Raw genomic sequence first — 17,908 nt, 5'->3', positions numbered from 1 at the left:
CATTTTCTAAGGCACTAGAGCTTACAGAAACCAAGTTGAAAGACTTGGAATTGGAGGTACATCCAAGGAGTTTTGTCACCCCTTCAGAGAGGGCGTTTTGGTATCCCTTCAAGTTCATTCATGAAAAGGGTATCACACAGTTTTGATGCGATGTCCTTATGACCTTTATCTATTAACATGGCATTGTAAGAGATTCAGAGAGCGTTTGGTTCGGATAACATACTGTCCCAGGAACACCTTGTTATTATAAATGCGTCACGCTCACCAAACATTGGACAAAAGACCCCTGAGGACACAGTGTCTTTCTGTCCTTCGAGAACAAAAATGCATTCTTACTCGAAACCACCCTCGCCTCGGAATGCACCACTCGATATGAAAAAAATTCCTCGCCCGATGACGAAACTCTCGCTCGACTCTCTCTTCTTACTGCGCCTCGCTCGACCCTCTCTTCGCCCTCGCTTCACTGGTTCCTTCGACTGTTCGGCAGCACCATCACTTGTTCTGTAGACAGACAAGCAATGCATGATGGTGCAATAGATGGCAAGGTACTGCCCCCCTCATCTTTCTCTCTCTCTCAACCTCGCTTTGAGTGAGTGCTGTGAAACGCACTCTCAGAACGAGAGTTTGTTTCAGAAACCAAACCCTCTTCTTAGAACGAGATTTTTTACCTTGCTCATATAGCGATGGTTTGTTCCTCAAGACTAGGGTTTTAGATAGCGAGGGTTTTCCTCTCTTGGAACAAAGGTTGTGATTCAGTGTGAAAACCATCCCTCAGAGCGAGGGCTTGAGCGGCAAGGGAAAACCCTTAGTTCGAGCGTGAAGGTCTGAAACCCTCGTTCGAGCGTGAAGGTCTGAAACCCTCGTTCGAGCGCAGGTATCATGAATCACAATCCTTGTTCGAACGACAGTTTCTCAAAACCCCTTAGAGCCCTCGATCAAGGGTTTGGAAACTGAAACCTCAACTAAGGGTTTTAGGTGATTTTTTTTTTAATTTTTCCAAAATGTCCTTGTAGTCTCCAGAACATCACCTTCGGCCTCCCACCTCCTTTGCTATCTCCTGCTGTAGCAGCCTACTGCTCTTTGCTGCCATCTCCCTCCATGACGAAAAGGGTAGTAGAATCATCTCAAGCAAACGAGGAAACCATCTCAATAATCAAAGAAAGCTAAACGATTGGAGCTCGAGCACAAATACAATTGTTCAAGTCATGCTCAAGCTAATTGTAAGGCTTGATTCGTGCTCGAGCCGAATTAGAGGTGGTCACACATGCACAAATCACAAGAGGGGAAGAGGGGTAATCGAGAAAGTATATATATATATATATATATATATATATGGAGAGAGAGAGAGAGAGAGAGAGAGAGATTGAAGGAGCTTCTTGAATTTGGACACAAAGCTCTCTCTCTCTACCAATTTGACGATGACAGATTACGTGGTTCGGTCATTCAGACCTACGTCCACAAGAGAACACCCACACCTCGTGGGATTTTTTTTTATTATCTTGTGCATAGAGAGATAACACATAATAAATGGAATGAATAGAGCAAAGGCTCTTTACATAGTAACGTATGCCATTAAGGAAGCTATTCAAGGCAAATGGTAAGTTTCCAAAGAGGGTCTTCTCCAACATTCATCCTCTAACGTTTCCTCTCCCAACATCAATAATTCAACGGTAGGGAGATAAGCAAGGCAACTTTTATTTTTAACACTCCCCCTCAAGTGGAGTGTAGATATTCATACACCCCCACTTGATCAATATTTTCTTATGTAACTCTCAAGTCAAGCCCTTAGTAAGTCCGTCGGCTAGTTGTTCTGAGCTTCTGATGTAGGGAGTACATATTTCGCCTTTTTGTACTTTCTCGCAAACATAGTGACAATCTATTTCTATGTGTTTGGCTTTTTCATGAAAAACTGAGTTCGCTGAAATATGAATAGCAGCGTGATTGTCACAATGCAGAGGCATAGGGAGATGAACCTGTAGCCCAATTTCTGATATAAGGGTTTTAATCCATGTAAGTTCACTAGCTGTTGTAGCCATAGCTCTATATTCTACTTCAACGCTGGATCTGGACACAACACTCTGTTTTTTGCTTTTTCAAGACACAATATTTCCTCCAACAAATACACAGTAACCAGTTGTAGATTTTCTGTCTGAACTTCCTGCCCAATTTGCATCGGTGAATCCTTGAATTTGATGACGGCCATTCCTTTTGTACCATATGCCTTGTCTTGGAGTTCCTTTTAAGTATTGCAGAATGCGATGAATAATTTTCCAATAATGTTCTGTGGGTGCATGCATACACTGGCTAGCGACATTGACTGCATAGGTTATGTCCGGTCTAGTGATGGTCAAGTATATAAGTTTTCCTACTAGTCGTTGGTAGCCTTCCTTGTTACAGACTGGATCATCTTGAGTAATTTCAATTTTTTGTCCAATTTCAATTGGTGTCTCTGCTAGCTTGCACCCAATTTTTCCAACTTCTTTAAGCAAGTCTAAAGTATATTTTCGTTGAGAGAGCAACAAACCCTTGCTTGAGTGAGCAATTTCAATGCCTAAAAAATAACGAAGCTTTCCCAGATCCTTTATGTCAAAAACATTGCGAAGCAGTTCTTTAGTTTTCAAGATCTTTTCTTCATCAATCCCTGTCACAATAATGTCATCCACATATACAAGTACGATAACCAGATCACCATCCTTTCGTTTGATAAATAAAGAGTTGTCAGCATTGCTTCTTACAAAACCATGTTCTTCCAAAAAATTACTCACTTGGTAGTGCCATGCCCTTGGAGATTGTTTCAAGCCATAGATTGCCTTGTGAAGTTGGCACACCAATTTTTTGTTAGCTTCTTGAGGATGTCCGGGAGGAAGATTCATGTACACTTCTTTCAAATCTCCTTGCAAAAAGGCGTTTTTAACATCAAGTTGATATAAGGGCCAATTGTAATTACATGCAACTGATAATATCACCCTTGTTGTATTCATTTTCGCTACAGGCACAAAGGTTTCTTCATAATCTAAGCCTTGAGTCTGTGTATACCCTTTTGCGACAAGTCTGACATTATATCTTTCAATACTCCCATCACTTTTGTATTTTATTTTATATACCCAGCGACATCCAACAGCCTTTTTTCCTGGAGGTAGCGTAACAATGTCCCAAGTTTTGTTTTGTAAGGCACTAAGTTCTTCATCCATGGCTTTTAACCACATCGAGTTTCTTTTGGCTTCTTCATATGTAGTTGGCTCTGAACAATTAGAGACTCTTGATATATATATGCTCTATGCAGGTGGTTAATCTTCTCGTACCCAATATAATGTTCTATAGGATAACTTGTAGAAGTATAACTGACGTAATCTGATAACCGAGTAGGTGGCTTGATTTGTCTCTCTGATCTTCTCATAGTGATTTGGGTGTCATTTTCATTGGCAGCCGCTGCAGTGTTTTGAGTATCATTCTGATGATCTGGAGTTGCAATTTCAGTATTGACTACTTCGAATCCTTCGGGTGAATTTCGGATTCTTCTTATGAAGGTAAACTCATTGTAAGGATCCATAGTTGGTCTCGCGATCTCCCCCTGAAGGCAAGTCTCATCAAGAACGTTAGATGTAGGAAGAAAATTTTCTTTCATAATATGATTTTCTGGTATTGGGTGATGAAAGTAAGGTGTGTTTTCATCAAACACAACATCTCTAGATATAAAAAGTCGCTTTTCTTCTATACTATAGCATCGGTATCCTTTTTGTGAGATAGAATACCCTAGAAAAATACATTTAAGAGCACGACTACTAAGTTTGTTTATGTTTTGTTGCTGCCTAGAGACAAAAGCAACACAACCAAATGTTCGCATGTGATTTAAATTGAGCTTACGTCCCTTTAAAATTTCAAGGGGTGCACGATCCTAAAGATTTTTGCTAAATCGGTTAATAATATAACATGCATTCATGATGGCATCACTCCAATAAATCTTAGGGACATTCATTTGAAATAACAAGGCACGAGTAACTTCTAGAAGATGTCGATTTTTTCTTTCGGCGACCCCGTTTTGTTGAGGAGTGCCCACACAAGTGAATTGATGATCAATGCCACATTGTTTTTCAAAAATTTCAAATTTAAAATTTTTATATTTAGTACCATTATCAGTCCTTAATATTTTGATTTGTTTTCCATATTGATTTTTCACCATATTATAAAACGTTTGAAATTTATCAAAAACTTCATCTTTAGATTTGAGCAAATAAATCCATGTAACCTTTGAAAAATCGTCTATAAATGTAACATAATACCGAAAACAGAATATGAAACCACAGGGGCTGGGCCCCATACATCAGAATGAACCAAATCAAAAAAATTTTCAGCATTAGTATCAGACTTCGAAAAAGGAGGTCTACTCATTTTAGCATAGCGACACACATCACATGTTTGACAATCATAATAATATGTAGGAAATGAACAATTCAGTTTGTAGCTAGAAGGGTTGCCTAATCTTTTGTGCCATAATGAGCTATCAAATCTAGCAACCATGGCCTTGCTTTCTTGTTCCAGCACATATAAACCCTTAGCTAATCTTCCTTTACCAATCATCTTCTTCGACAATCTGTCCTGAAAAATCACATCATGAGGTGAGAAGATAACATCACAGTTTAATTCCTTAGTGAGCCTAGAAACATATAATAAATTTGTAGATAGACTAGAGACTACTAGAGCATTAATATTTTGTTCACAATCAAGAAGATGAACATTACTAATACCTTCTACTTTTACCTTTAATCCATATGCAATAATCACATAGTCATTTCCATGTACATGTTTAATATTTGATTGATCTATAACTGAGGTGCACATATGTTCGCTTGCTCCAGAGTCAATAACCCAATCAAAGTGAGTAGAAAACGTACCTGAAGTAGTTGCACCGGCTGCCGAAGCCACCATAGCAGTTGTTTCTTTTTGTTTGCAGACACTTTGTAAAAGTTCTGTAATAGTTTTCAACTAAGCAGCCACATCAACATCTCCTATAGCAGCGGAATGGGCAGTTGCAGCAGATTCATTTGATCGACGAGTCAAAGATTGGTCTGGCTTCCCATGCAATGTCCAGCACCTCTCACGGGTATGTCCGTCCTTCTTACAATAGGTACATGTGAACTTGCTGCGATTTTGGTTTCTTGGTTTATTTCCAATGAAACTGTGGCTGTCTTTCTTTTCCATGGTGGCAGCAAAGGCGGTGGTATTAGTAGTGGTATACACTGCCTTATCCGTGCCGTCAACAGATGGAATAATTTGTAACTTGTGTTGATATGAGTTCATGACACGTCTACGAGTTTATTCTCTCATAAGCATAGATAAGATATTGTTGACTGAGGGTAATTCCAGCGAGAGAAGGATTTGACTTCGGAGATGCTCAAAGTCATTTCCAAGACGAGCAAGAAGTTGAAAGGCTTTCTCATGTTCTCTAAGCTTCTTTGATGGAGCATTATCCGAGTAAGTCATGGTGCATAGATCATATTCATCCCATAGACGTCTCATTTTACCATAGTAATCAGCAATGCAAAGATCATCTTTCTTAAGACTATGGATTAAGCAAGACAATTGATACATTCGAACCACATTATTTTGTTCACCAAACATTTCTTTGACATTAATCCATATGTCACGGGCAGTAGTAGTAAGCATAAAATTTTCAGCAATTTTTGATTCCATGGAATTTAAAAGCCAAGACATAACCATATCATTGATCGATTTCCATTCCTTATACTTAGCATCTTGAATCTCTGGTTTAATAATTTCTCCATCAACATATCCGAGTTTTGATCTACCGCTAGGGTATAAGGAAACAAATTTCGACCAAGACAGATAATTTCTTCCATCTAGCAGGATAGAGGTGATTTTAGAATTTGGTACCTGTTCTTGAACGAGTATTCGTTCAACCGAATAATTTGACGCCATGTTTGTTGCAGCCATAGAAAAAACACCAGATTAGAGCACTCGCTCTGATACCATGTAGAAAATAAATCAAATAAAAGAAGACACGATTTTACGTGGTTCGGTCATTCAGACCTACATCCACGAGAGAACACCCACACCTCGTGGGATTTTTTTTATTATCTTGTGCATAGAGAGATAACACATAATAAATGGAACGAATAGAGCAAAGGCTCTTTACATGGTAACGTATGCCATTAAGGAAGCTATCCAAGGCAAATGGTAAGTTTCCAAAGAGGGTCTTCTCCAACGTTCATCCTCTAACGTTTCCTCTCCCAACGTCAATAATTCAACGGTAGGGAGATAAGCAAGGCAACTTTTATTTTTAACACATTCCCTCTACCTTGTGGCTTCTCCATCCCCTTTTGTTTCTATTGTTCCTCTGTCAATCCAAGTTTCCTGAAAAGTAAAAGCTGAAAATTGCAGTCTCAATAAATGAATCTTGATTCACTGTTTCTTAGTCATCTCAAGTCTTAAAAAACCAGCAAAAACTAAAAAGATGGCTGTGCATCACCGAGTTCAGTTTTTTTTTAATTGGTAATCTCATTGACTTGATCCTAATCCCCTCTCCATTCATGTATCTAAGAGGTTGGTGGTAGCCATTGTTAACAGGTCTCTGATATGGATTTAACCTGGTGAATCTTGTCAATGCAAATCAAACTGTTGGTCATTGATATGGTTTTTGACTGGGGTTCTACAATTGATTGATTGTGCTTAGTGATTAAAACTTTTTACTGCTTGCTTCATAGTTCAAAATTTAGATGCTTTTGTCAAGCCAGCCTTCATTAATTGCTTGTTCGCTCAGCACAAGGCATGGTACAGAGTGAATATAAAAGAGATATTTGTAGCAAGAAACCGTTTATTGGTGACTTTCATCGGTAAAAATTAAACTCATTAATGCATTGGAATATATGACTTTCTTAGTTGCTACTGCTGATGGCAACTTTGTTAATGACTTCTAGTCACCATCATTGTTAATGACTTGCAGTCTTCATCGTCATAGATCGTCATTAGCTAAAGGGTCGATTGGTATTTCTTTGTAATGAGATTAGCTTAAGGGTTTTTATTCTTGAAGGATATGTGTATGTGCTGATAGTATTAACTTGGACAATATTTTCCTTTCAGGATTTTTTGTAGTAGTGCGAGTTAGAATCCTTTATTTGCTTGCTACTTTTTCTTCTTCTAGTGCTGAGCAGGTCCAAATTTCAACTTCTGTCACTCTTTATTTTCATTTTTTCCCTTTCTTTTGCTTATACTTGATTTGCAATATTGCAGTTGACATAAGGGATTTTCAAGCTATTTACATCACATGCATACCTTATAGTAGATAATTTCATGAATGCATCTTTTATATGTTTTTTGTATGTTCGTTTTTTTTTATGATGGGCATTTGTTTTGTTTGTGGTAATACACTTATTTTTCTAATACAGTCATTATTAAATTTACATAGTGATGAGAGACAATGAGAGTACAATTGAAAAAGACAAAGACACCTTAGTGTGAGATGATGAACAAAAACAATTTTTATTTGACTGCTTATTAGAACAATCTCCTATTTTCGGTATGAAAATTAATGGAGGGTTACGAGATGCAGCCATGAAGGAATTGGAGAGATCAATGATCAGAAAATATGATGAAAAATATACAATAGAAAAAATAAAAAACAAATTAAAGCGTGTTAGACCAAAATATAACTGTTATGTGTGAAATTTTAAATGCTAGTGGGTTTTGGGTGGGATGCAACAATAAGATGGTCTTGACTCACAAGAATGTGTAGAATGAGTATGTAAAAAGAAATCCGAATAGAAAGACGTACATAAGGCCATCTACATGGAAATTTTATAAGCATGCAGTAGACTGCTGTGGGTAATCATAGATATGCATATTCAAATATTACTAATATCGTCAACAAAAGCCCCACCTATTACTTTTGGTAGATGAGGAAGTATCTCAAGCAAATAATTTTAATGATCCTCTGAGTAACTCATTAGGTGACCAACCTTAATCATCAAGGGAAACATGCAAAAAGAGAGAGTCATTAGGGGATGCTTCTATATGTGATGTGATTAACTGAACAAGTACGAGTTTTTAATGATGGTATGTGAGACTTCACACAAACTCACACACCAATCGTAATGAAACCCAGCCCTCACATGAAACAACAAAATTCATTCTATATTAGGGTTTAATCTTTGCGATGACTTTATGCAATCCCTAAGTGGGTTGGGTTAAGCTATCTAATTCCCTCCCTGGACCTGTGTACTGGTTCCATTTATTGACCCGCTAACCCATTCTGTTTTTCAACTAAGAAACAACAAACACTCAAACTGACACAGACGCCTAACAAGTATTCTCCCCTTCAATAACACCTTGTCCTCAAGGTGTGAATTCGGGGAAGCAGTGCTAAATATCTTTCACAAGTTCCCATGTAGTTGGTAAGTCTTCATAGTTGCTCCATTCAATGAGCCATTCAGTAAATTTGATGTTATCCTTTGTTACTGACGCACACCCAAGGGGAACGCGACAGAAGCAGAGGGGCTATCGTAGAGTAGGGGTATTATGCGTATGTATAGCCGACGACGCCGAGGGATAAGCACACAACGGGCCAGCAGCCAGCAGATCAGGGACGAAGATTAGAGATGGACGGTTCAGGCTGGAGAAGACTGCGTCAGCTGAAAGCAGTTGAGTCGGACTGGGCGCAACCTAGTGTGCATTGGGATCAGGTTTAGCTAGCAAGAGCTCAGGCTAATCTGAGCGCGTCGCGGTTGGGTTCAAGCCCAGACCGAGTCATTGTAAGTGTTTTCTATTTTGTTGAGTCATTACAGGTTTTGTACTTGTCTCAGTCCGAGACAGCGGGTGACACCCGAGACAGTCCAATAGTATATAAACTGGAGACTGTGCCAAAGTTTGTATCTTTTGAAATTGAATCAATGAAAAGACCCCTTTTCTCTCTCGCGTGGAGTGTTTGAGCTGCTTAGGTGTGGCGCCAAAAGCTTGGCCAGCGGAGGGAACCTCGCTGGAAAAGAAGAACGACTGCGAGACCAGAGGAGAGGAATCGAGAACTCTATCGGAAATGCAGGCGACGGATCTTGAGCAGATGTGCGATTCCGACCAAGGTGCAGATGTCTTCCATCATCGGGACATCTAGTGGCCAGGGCGGAGAACTGTGAGATCGGTGGAGGAGCGTGGACGCTGACCACCGAGAGCCTCTTAGATCTGCTGCACGACAGCCGGAGGAACATCTTCAGCTGGTAAGAATCCTAACTCCATGGAGATTCTACCGCGAGATCTTCTTGTTACCCGATCGGAAGTGGAGAGGATGCTGACGTTCTGATCGATTTGAGTTTAACTCATCTAACGAGAGAAATAGATCAGTTTGATCTGACTGAGATCGAAGGATCTGAAGAAGAAATGAAGTGCTGATGAGATCAGGTGAGCATGATCCCTGTTTTAGGTGGATCGCCTAACAAACGACTTAGATCGACTTTGATTCTTGTTGAGATTAGTTCTTATGTCGCATTTTGTATCTAATTGTTGCGGATTACTTGCGACGAGCAACAGAGTGACATCTGTTGAGGAATTGGATGATTGAAGACGAAGAACAAAGGATGAATTCTGTACAGGCACAATGATAGAAATTTCTGTTAATCTGTGAATTCACGATGATCTGAGCAAGATCTGAATTCGAGAATAGCTCAGTTGTCTTGGTAACCAATTGAGGAACATTCTGATGATTTGAGGAGAATCCGAGCTGTTTTGGATAGTTCGCCAGAGCTGATCGGAATCACGGCGACGGATCGCGGAATTAGGCGGTGCAGTTCTGAGTGACATCAGAAACTAGGTTGATTTCAATCATCAACGACTCACCTTTTGGAAGCTGATTTGAAGCTGAAAATTTGGGAACTCGTTCATCAGAATCTTATGGTCTAAATTTCAGCTCAATCCAAGCTACGGTTGAATTTTAGCGAATTTTTGAAGGTGACTGACTCCAGACATTGCCTGAGCCCTGCGACAGGCTATTTTAGGCAAAATCAGGCGCATCTTTGGGCTCAACGAGTCAACAACTGGAAACGAATTTGGAGCTGGTTTTTGGGACGTCTATTCCTCAAGTACTTAGCTTCATTCAGACCAATTTTCACGATTTTAGAAGCTTTGGATGCAAAGATATGAATTTTTGAAGGAGATCGACTTGTGAATTGAGCTTGAGCATCTGAGACAAGCTGCTTCAGGCAGAAATAGGTGCAACTTTCAATTCAACGAGTTAGTTGTTAGAAGTTACTTAGAAGCTGGGTTTTGGAGCGTCTATTTCTCCATATTTCAGCTCCCTCCAGACCAATTTTCATGAATTTAGGAGATCTGGGCGAGGATATTTGATTTTATGAAAGAACACGGTTCTGAAAGCTGGCTGTACACCTGCGAGAGGGATTCTTGCTAGTTTCCCCAATTTCTATCTTAGATTTGGGTTAAACCAAAGATCTGGTGCATTCTCCATGACCTTGAATCGTGATTAATTGCAAGATATACATCTGCTTTATTTGCTAGTTCCTTTGCAGTATCAGATCCATTGCTGTAAGCCGCTGCTGCAACCTGTTCCTGAGCTGGACATGCATTTCTGAAGAGCGCGCTGCTGGCGCTTAACAGAGCACTTGTTTCCCCCTAATTCATCACTTAATAGCTATGTCACACGGGTGTGGATGCGATACGGGTGCAGATACGGGGATACGGGTGCAGATACAGCAATTTTCATTTTTTTGGATATGCGGACACGGCTACATTAAATATTATAAAAAATGATAAGATTAAAAAAAACATTTAATTAATAGTTCACTCTTACAATCTTGTTAGAAAATGTGTTTTATCACAAACGTACTGAATATCTGAAAGGATTGTTCATGGAAATAATTGGATGCATCATAAAAGATTGATAAAATGAAAAAAAAACATTAAATTAATGACTTTTATTTTTTGCCGTGTCCGCACCCGTATCCCCGTGTCCGTGTGTCGACACGGATACGTGGGCCGTGGGCTATTTTGCCGTGTCCGTGTGACATAGCTTAACAGGGGTTCAATCGATCCTTGGTGACGCTCCTAAACCTTCCGAGTTCTCTCGTTATCATTGTAGCGTTGCCTACACTGATTGTTGTGCTTCTGTAAGCTGCTGTCATAGAACCGATTAAGCAAAGAGATCCTGATCAGCAGGAAGACGTGAGCTGCTGTGGAGCTGATCATTGAAGGGATGAGCGCTGGCGTCTATCCAGCGTCTGCTACCCCCTAGTTCACTCACAACAGGGGATTCTACTGTAATATGGTGAAGTGCATAATTTACTAGTTTCCTGTACTTCTGATTTGATGCGACTGTGATATGTTATATTCCCTTGCGAGCTTCGGAGCTTCGGAGCTTCGGAGAGGAGGACTCAGCTGGAGATCACCATCTTGCTGTGCGCAAGATTTGAGCCTGTGGTGAAGTGCTGAATACTGAGGATTGTATTGGCCTTATTCCTCGGTGAGTGCTGGACTAGCTCCAGCAAGGTACATCTGAACAACCCCCCCCCCCCCCCCTATAGTTGCGTGGATGGGTGCATTCTATTTCCTGCCAACCTTAGGGTTTGCAGTTGTTGGGAATCCTCTAAAGCTCGTTTAGCCGAGGACACAGTCCCAAGCTGCTGGACTTACGTAGGGTGAAGGGTGTGGATTGCTCGTTCTAGGGATTGCATGAAACACAGGGTAGGGTGGATCTAATTGTCTGCTGGTAGTTGTAGTTCATAACCTAAAGCTCCCGCCTTCCTTGTGATAAGGTAGGGACCTACAAAACGAGATGCCAACTTAACATTGCCTTGCGTTGTCTTGGTTCCCAGTCCATGTGGTGGTCTTTTAAGGTATACCCATTGTCCTACCTGGAATTGCTGGTCTTGGTGGTGCGTGTTATATTGCAGAACCATACGATTGCAGGCTGCCGCCAAATGTTGCTTAAGGTCCTTCAAAATAGCGGCCCTACTCCTTAATTGTGCGTCAACCACCTCCTCTCTAGCTGCCCATGGCTGATATCTTTTCAAATCGGAAGGGGCTCGACCATAAACGACTTCAAATGGGGTGGTCCTTGTAGAAGAGTGCTACCCTGTGTTATAAACATATTCTGCCAATGATAAGTAGTCCGTCCGTAATCTTGGTCGCTGCCATGCAAAGCAATGCAGGTAAGTTTATAGGCTTTTATTGATAATTTCTGTTTGGCCATCAGATTGCGGGTGGTATGTACTCATCTTCAGTTTGCTGCCCTGGAGTTGGAAACATTCTCTCCAAAAACTATCTTCAGTTTGCTGCCCTGGAGTTGGAAACATTCTCTCCAAAAACTACTTAAAAAGAGAGAATCTCAATAACTTACTATAGAATGGGGAATTCCATGGAGTTTCCCTACTTGCTCCTGAGAGTCCTTAGCTACTGATTTAGCAGAAAATGGGTGGTCTAATGCAATAAAGTGCGCATACTTTATCAGCCGATCCACCACCACAAAAACGATTGATTTTCCTTTTGATACCGGAGGACCTTCCTTCTATGAAATCAATGGAAATATCTTCCCATATTAACGCTGGTATAGGTAGGGGTTGTAACAGTCCGGCCGGCTTCCTAGCTTTATATTTATTTTGTTGGCTGACGTGGCAGTTTTTGATGTAATTGCTGATAGCCTTTTTCATCCCTGGCCAGTAGAACGTCCTCTTGGTCTTGGTACGTCTATATGCTCTCTGTCCCTGGTGCCCTGTTGTCTTTGAATCATGGTAATGCGCCAGTAAATACTGCAGAATTTCGGTCTCCAGAGGAGTGTAAACCTTACCTTGATAATACAAATAAGGGTCTCTCCATATGTACCTATATGTTTGGACGAGGCTGTTGTCCAGTCGGTCCTTTATTTTATGCAAAGAGCAGCCTGCTAATGGCTGGTTTTATCATTGTCCATAAGTCTGCCTGCACCTGCAAGAACTTATCTTTTGGCTGAGCCCCCAGACGGGACAGCCCATCCGTTGCTACATCCTCCTTTCCTTTCTTGTATTGGACTTCAAAATCAAAGTCCATGAGCTTGAGGAGCCATCGCTGCAGGGTCGGGGTCATGGTGGTTTGCTGCAAACAGTATTTTAAACTGTTATGATCAGTCAGCACCACAAATTTTCTTTCCATTAGATACTATTTCCATTTCATAACCGCCAGCAGCATAGCCATTAATTCTCGCTCGTATGCTGATTTGACTTTGAAGTTAGGATCCATTGGTTTGCTGAAGAAAGCAATTGGATGTATTTCTTGGCTTAATACAACTCCCACCCCATAGTGTGATACAGCAATTTCGATGTAAAATGGAACTCCAAAATCTGACATCCACAACACAGGCGCTGAAGTGATGGGCTGTTTAAGTTCTTCAAATGCAGCCTGCTCTTTCTCACCCCATCTGAATTTATCACTTTTGGTCCGCTCATTAAGAGGAGCCGCTAATAGACCATATCCCTTGACAAATTTTTGGTAATATCCTGCTAAACCCAAAAAAGACCTTAGTTCTTTTACTGAACCAGGTGCTTTCCACGCCTTCACAGCCTTCACTCCTCTTCCATTTGAACCTTCCCCTTGCTGATCACATGACCCAGATATATATAATCTGCTTTGTCTCGAATACGCATTTTGATTGCCTGGCATGCAGATCATGCTGGAAATGTTCATCCTCCCTTGGACTGTATACTAAAATATTATAAAAAAATACAAGTACGAATCGACGAAGGTGATGCTTGAAAAGATCATTTATTAAGGATTCGAATGTGGCAGAGACATTAGTTAATCCAAAGGGCGTCACTTTGAATTCATAATGCCCGCCGTGGGTCTGAAATGCAGTCTTGGGCACATTGTGAGACGCCAACCCGATTTGATGGTAGCTGACCCTTAGATCCAACTTAGAAAAATACTCATCTCCTTGCCACTCATCAAATAATTATTCAATGAGAGGTATGAGATAGTGATGCTTTACCATTATGGCATTTAACGCGTAAAACCTCCACCCTCCATCCTTATTCTTAACCAGCAATGCGGAAGATGCAAAGGGACTACGGCTGGGTTGTATAATGCCTTCCATAATCATCTCCTTTACCAATTCTTCCAGCACCTGTCGTTGTTGTGGACCGTACCGATAGGGTTGTCCATTGACTGCTCCAGCCCTACCTTGGAGTTCGATGTGATGATCATAGGTCCTCCTTGGAGGCAGACCCTTGGGGGGTTCAAAAACCACTTTAAACTCCTTCGTTAAAGCCTCTTGATGTTATTGGCATATGTGGCCTCCACTGGAAACTTATGACCCTGGATTTCTAGGATCTCTAGGGCGCACTTACTCCTGCACTTCAATGTACCACCGTCTCCTACAACCACATCGAAGGTAGGTTGATTCTCCACCCTGCAGCCTAGAGCTCTTTTTGATTTCTTGCATATAAAGTTACGGGTGGAGATAGTATCCACCATAATGCTTACCTTTCTGCCTCGCAGCTAACCCTATGCTCTCATCAATTGAGGAACCTCGTCCCCTGCTAGAGCATGGAGAGAGATTTCAGGGGGACTCTCATTGGTGGCCTCTGTAGCCTCCTCCACTATTGTCGTTGGATCGTTTCCTCCCACAAAATCATCGGGTGGTTCATCGTCTTCTTCTACTAGATACATCACTGGATACATGTGAAGTTTTCGACAGGTATGGCCAGGTGTCCACGGTTGGTCACAGTGGAAGAAAATTCCCGGACGACGCTTCTCCTTGATCTGTTTCGGAGTGAGGAGACAGACTACTTACGTCCCATTTGGTTCGCCTTCTGATTGGCTGCGGGTGTTGCAGCTGCGTCTGTACGCAGGGTCACCGGCTGACGTGGGTTTCGCTGTGAGTACAAAATCCTTCTGATTAGCTGCGGGTGTTGCAGCTGCGTCTGTACGCAGGGTCGCCGGCTGACGTGGGTTTCGCTCTGAGTACAAAATCCGACTGCCATAGCTCAATCTGTGTTGGTTTTCCTCCACTAGTCGAGCTATCAACGAGGAATGCTCTGCCATGAACGTCTGCATCCTCGCTTCCGCCTCTTGTTCTGGTGCTCGACCGCCTGCAGACGACAGTTCATGATCTCCATCGTTTCCTCTAGGCGTTCTTGATGGGATTCTACGCCAGCCTTGAGATCCTTCGATGTCACCTCGCCCGCTGATACCAAATGTGAGACTTCACACAAACTCACACGCCGATCGTATGAAAGCCCAGCCCTCACACAAAACAACAAAATTCATTCTATATTAGGGTTTAATTCTTGCGATGACTTTATACAATCCCTAAGTGGGTTGGATTAAGCTCTATAATTACCTCCCTGGACCCGTGTACTGGATCCATTTATTGACCCGCTAACCCATTCCGTTATTCAACTAATAAACAACAAGCGTTCAACTCACATAGACGCCTAACACACGACTCTGTATCATTTGAGAAACAAAGCTAGTGGCATTGTATCAAAGTCATTCAAAAATGGTGAAATTGATTTATCTACTGTTTAAAAGTTAATGAATTTGTGTCAGATTCACAACATGCAACCACGTTCCTTGTGTTCCACCAGAGTTGAGGACTGAGTGGTTGCGTTGTGAAATTAGAGAATATTCGGTATGTTTATTTTTTCATTACACATGCTAAAGTTAATTTTGTTAGTTTGTTATTTCATTTTTTTATTCCATATGTTTTTTTATGCATGTTTACGTATAATTTCTATTAAGCATGTATAGTGAGTAATTGAGTTGGTATACTTATGTTAGTTTACTTTTTTTGTATACTTGTTTATGTTAGTTGAGTTATTATGTTTCATTCTCAACTTGTGTGTATTAATTTATGTTATCATTAGCATGTTCTATGTAAATTGACTTTATGGTATTTTTTTTGTTTATTAAGTTTATGGATAATTTATTATTGATTTCTCATATGTAATACCAGAAATGAGAACTCGTGTGCAAAAAATGATTATTTTTCAAGTGGCAATAGTTCTTGTACTTATTTGCATGATGCAACTACAACGTAGGTCATGGTCCATCATAGGAGAAATGCATGTTAACAATTTGTCTATGATTGTATTTATGGTCGTCTCCTTGGTGGTCATGCTTAATGGAAAATAAGGGGATTAATTCCTTCCACACATTGGGTTAAGGCCGGGAGACCTGCACTCACCTTATTTATTCATTATGGTAGCTGAAATGTATACCAAAAGCTTGCACAATGCATGCACAACAAATAGTTCAAACTTCCCACCCTTGGGAAGACATGGTAAGGCATTCATTCCATCTTCTATGCTGATCATTGTGTATTGTTTACAGCATACCACAGGAAGACATCGCGATGCATGAAGAAGTTAATTAGTTATTTTGAAAACTATGCGGGCCTTGTCGTCAATAAGTTAAGAAAAAAAAGAAACACGTTGTAGGATTGAATAAGAATGCAAGTGAGATCAATGCAACAGCAGAGCTTATGGGATGGTCGATTCGAAACTGCCCAACGAGGTAACTGGGAATTACCCTTCAACACAAACAGATAGCAGAGAACCAATTTAATGTGCTACTAAATAAAAATGAACCAAAAACTAACACCATGAAAGAAAGACTGCTTTCCTATACCAAAAACTAACACCCAAGCTTCGTCCTTCCAAGTGCAAGGGAGTGGTCGGCTTTGCAGTTCCATTCAGCTTCTATAACAGTGACATAAAGCAAGAAGGTTATATGTTAGAGGCCTGAATAAGCATGCGAGTATGTGTGTTTGCAGCCAGCTGATGCGATTTTCATTTAAGAACCTTTCTAATTTGATTGATGGAAGTCCACTAAGTGCGCACATCAACAAATAATTTCCTTGACTCCCAATGAGCGGTTTGCAAGGATTGAACCAAGGACAGGGCCACAGCACACAACACACAATTTTTTTATTTGTACAGTGATTGATCCCAAACAACTACACATTTATATATAAGTTAACTATTAAACATATACTTCATTGTGCCCTTTAATAATGTCGTCACACGTCCAAAATTTTTTAAATTAGTACTTCTTAGTGAAGAATTTCTAGCTCCACCATTGAGTCGAACGCACAAGAAGTGGACACAGAGGTTTGAATTGAGCTCCACAAGCACTAAAGTATAACTTCATTAATGAACACATTGAATGTTCACAACGAACATCAAAGTGTTTCAACATATAAACATTCAATCACAATTTCAAACAAACACAAGTAGACACGTCAAACAAACCATTAGATCCTAGATTATCTCTGACTACTCTTTAGCTCAAGAACCCTAATGGATGGCTTCTACTAGTGAAATCAATGTCAAACGCCAGTAAGACATGAAGATTCAACAAAAAATACGAGGTAGCACTTCAATAAACTAAATAAGCACACTAAAATATTCAAACACAGAGCCGCTCCTCTCTAACCCTAGTAAAGAGGAGACAAAACTATAAAATAATTGCATTCAACTACATGACAACTAAATCAACAAAGAGACAAAATTGTTAAGAAGAGTTCTAAACTAAACTAAGAATATTTAGAGCAGAGACCAAATTCTTTGTTCTACAGGGCATGTAGAACAACTAAAGAAAATGACAAAAAAATGACCTTCCATATGCAATCTCTAAATTTACAGAACATTAATCTTGTGTGATTTGCTCAAAAGACAGGGTTATAAGCGTAAAAAAATCAGTGAGAAAGAAGTTGTCTGAGATCTTTCACTTGAGGAAGCGTTCCCATTTTACAGAAAATGAAAATCACTAATATTTCTAAAGATATAGACATTCAAGTATAAAAAACAATACAAATCAAGGTTACACAATTTTCAGAAAACCAGAAGGCGGAGTGGTCCTTAAAATCATATGAGATGATATTCAATTTTGACGAAAATTGGTATGTTGAACTTAAACACAT

General features: G+C 40.3%; 1 long non-coding RNA gene across 1 annotated transcript; it reads left to right on the top strand.

Annotated features, from left to right (window-relative positions):
* Positions 1–368: 368 nt before the first annotated feature.
* On the top strand, positions 369–5,282 carry LOC126409828 (uncharacterized). The gene is made up of 3 exons (XR_007572618.1): positions 369–545; positions 3,427–3,527; positions 4,857–5,282. It is a non-coding gene; the product is annotated as an uncharacterized LOC126409828 (long non-coding RNA).
* Positions 5,283–17,908: the final 12,626 nt, after the last annotated feature.

Source organism: Nymphaea colorata, chromosome 2 (genome assembly GCF_008831285.2).
Source record: "Nymphaea colorata isolate Beijing-Zhang1983 chromosome 2, ASM883128v2, whole genome shotgun sequence".
Taxonomy (NCBI): Eukaryota; Viridiplantae; Streptophyta; class Magnoliopsida; order Nymphaeales; family Nymphaeaceae; genus Nymphaea; species Nymphaea colorata.
The sequence above is the reverse complement of the archived record's forward strand: the minus strand, read 5'-3'. Positions and strand labels throughout refer to the sequence as shown.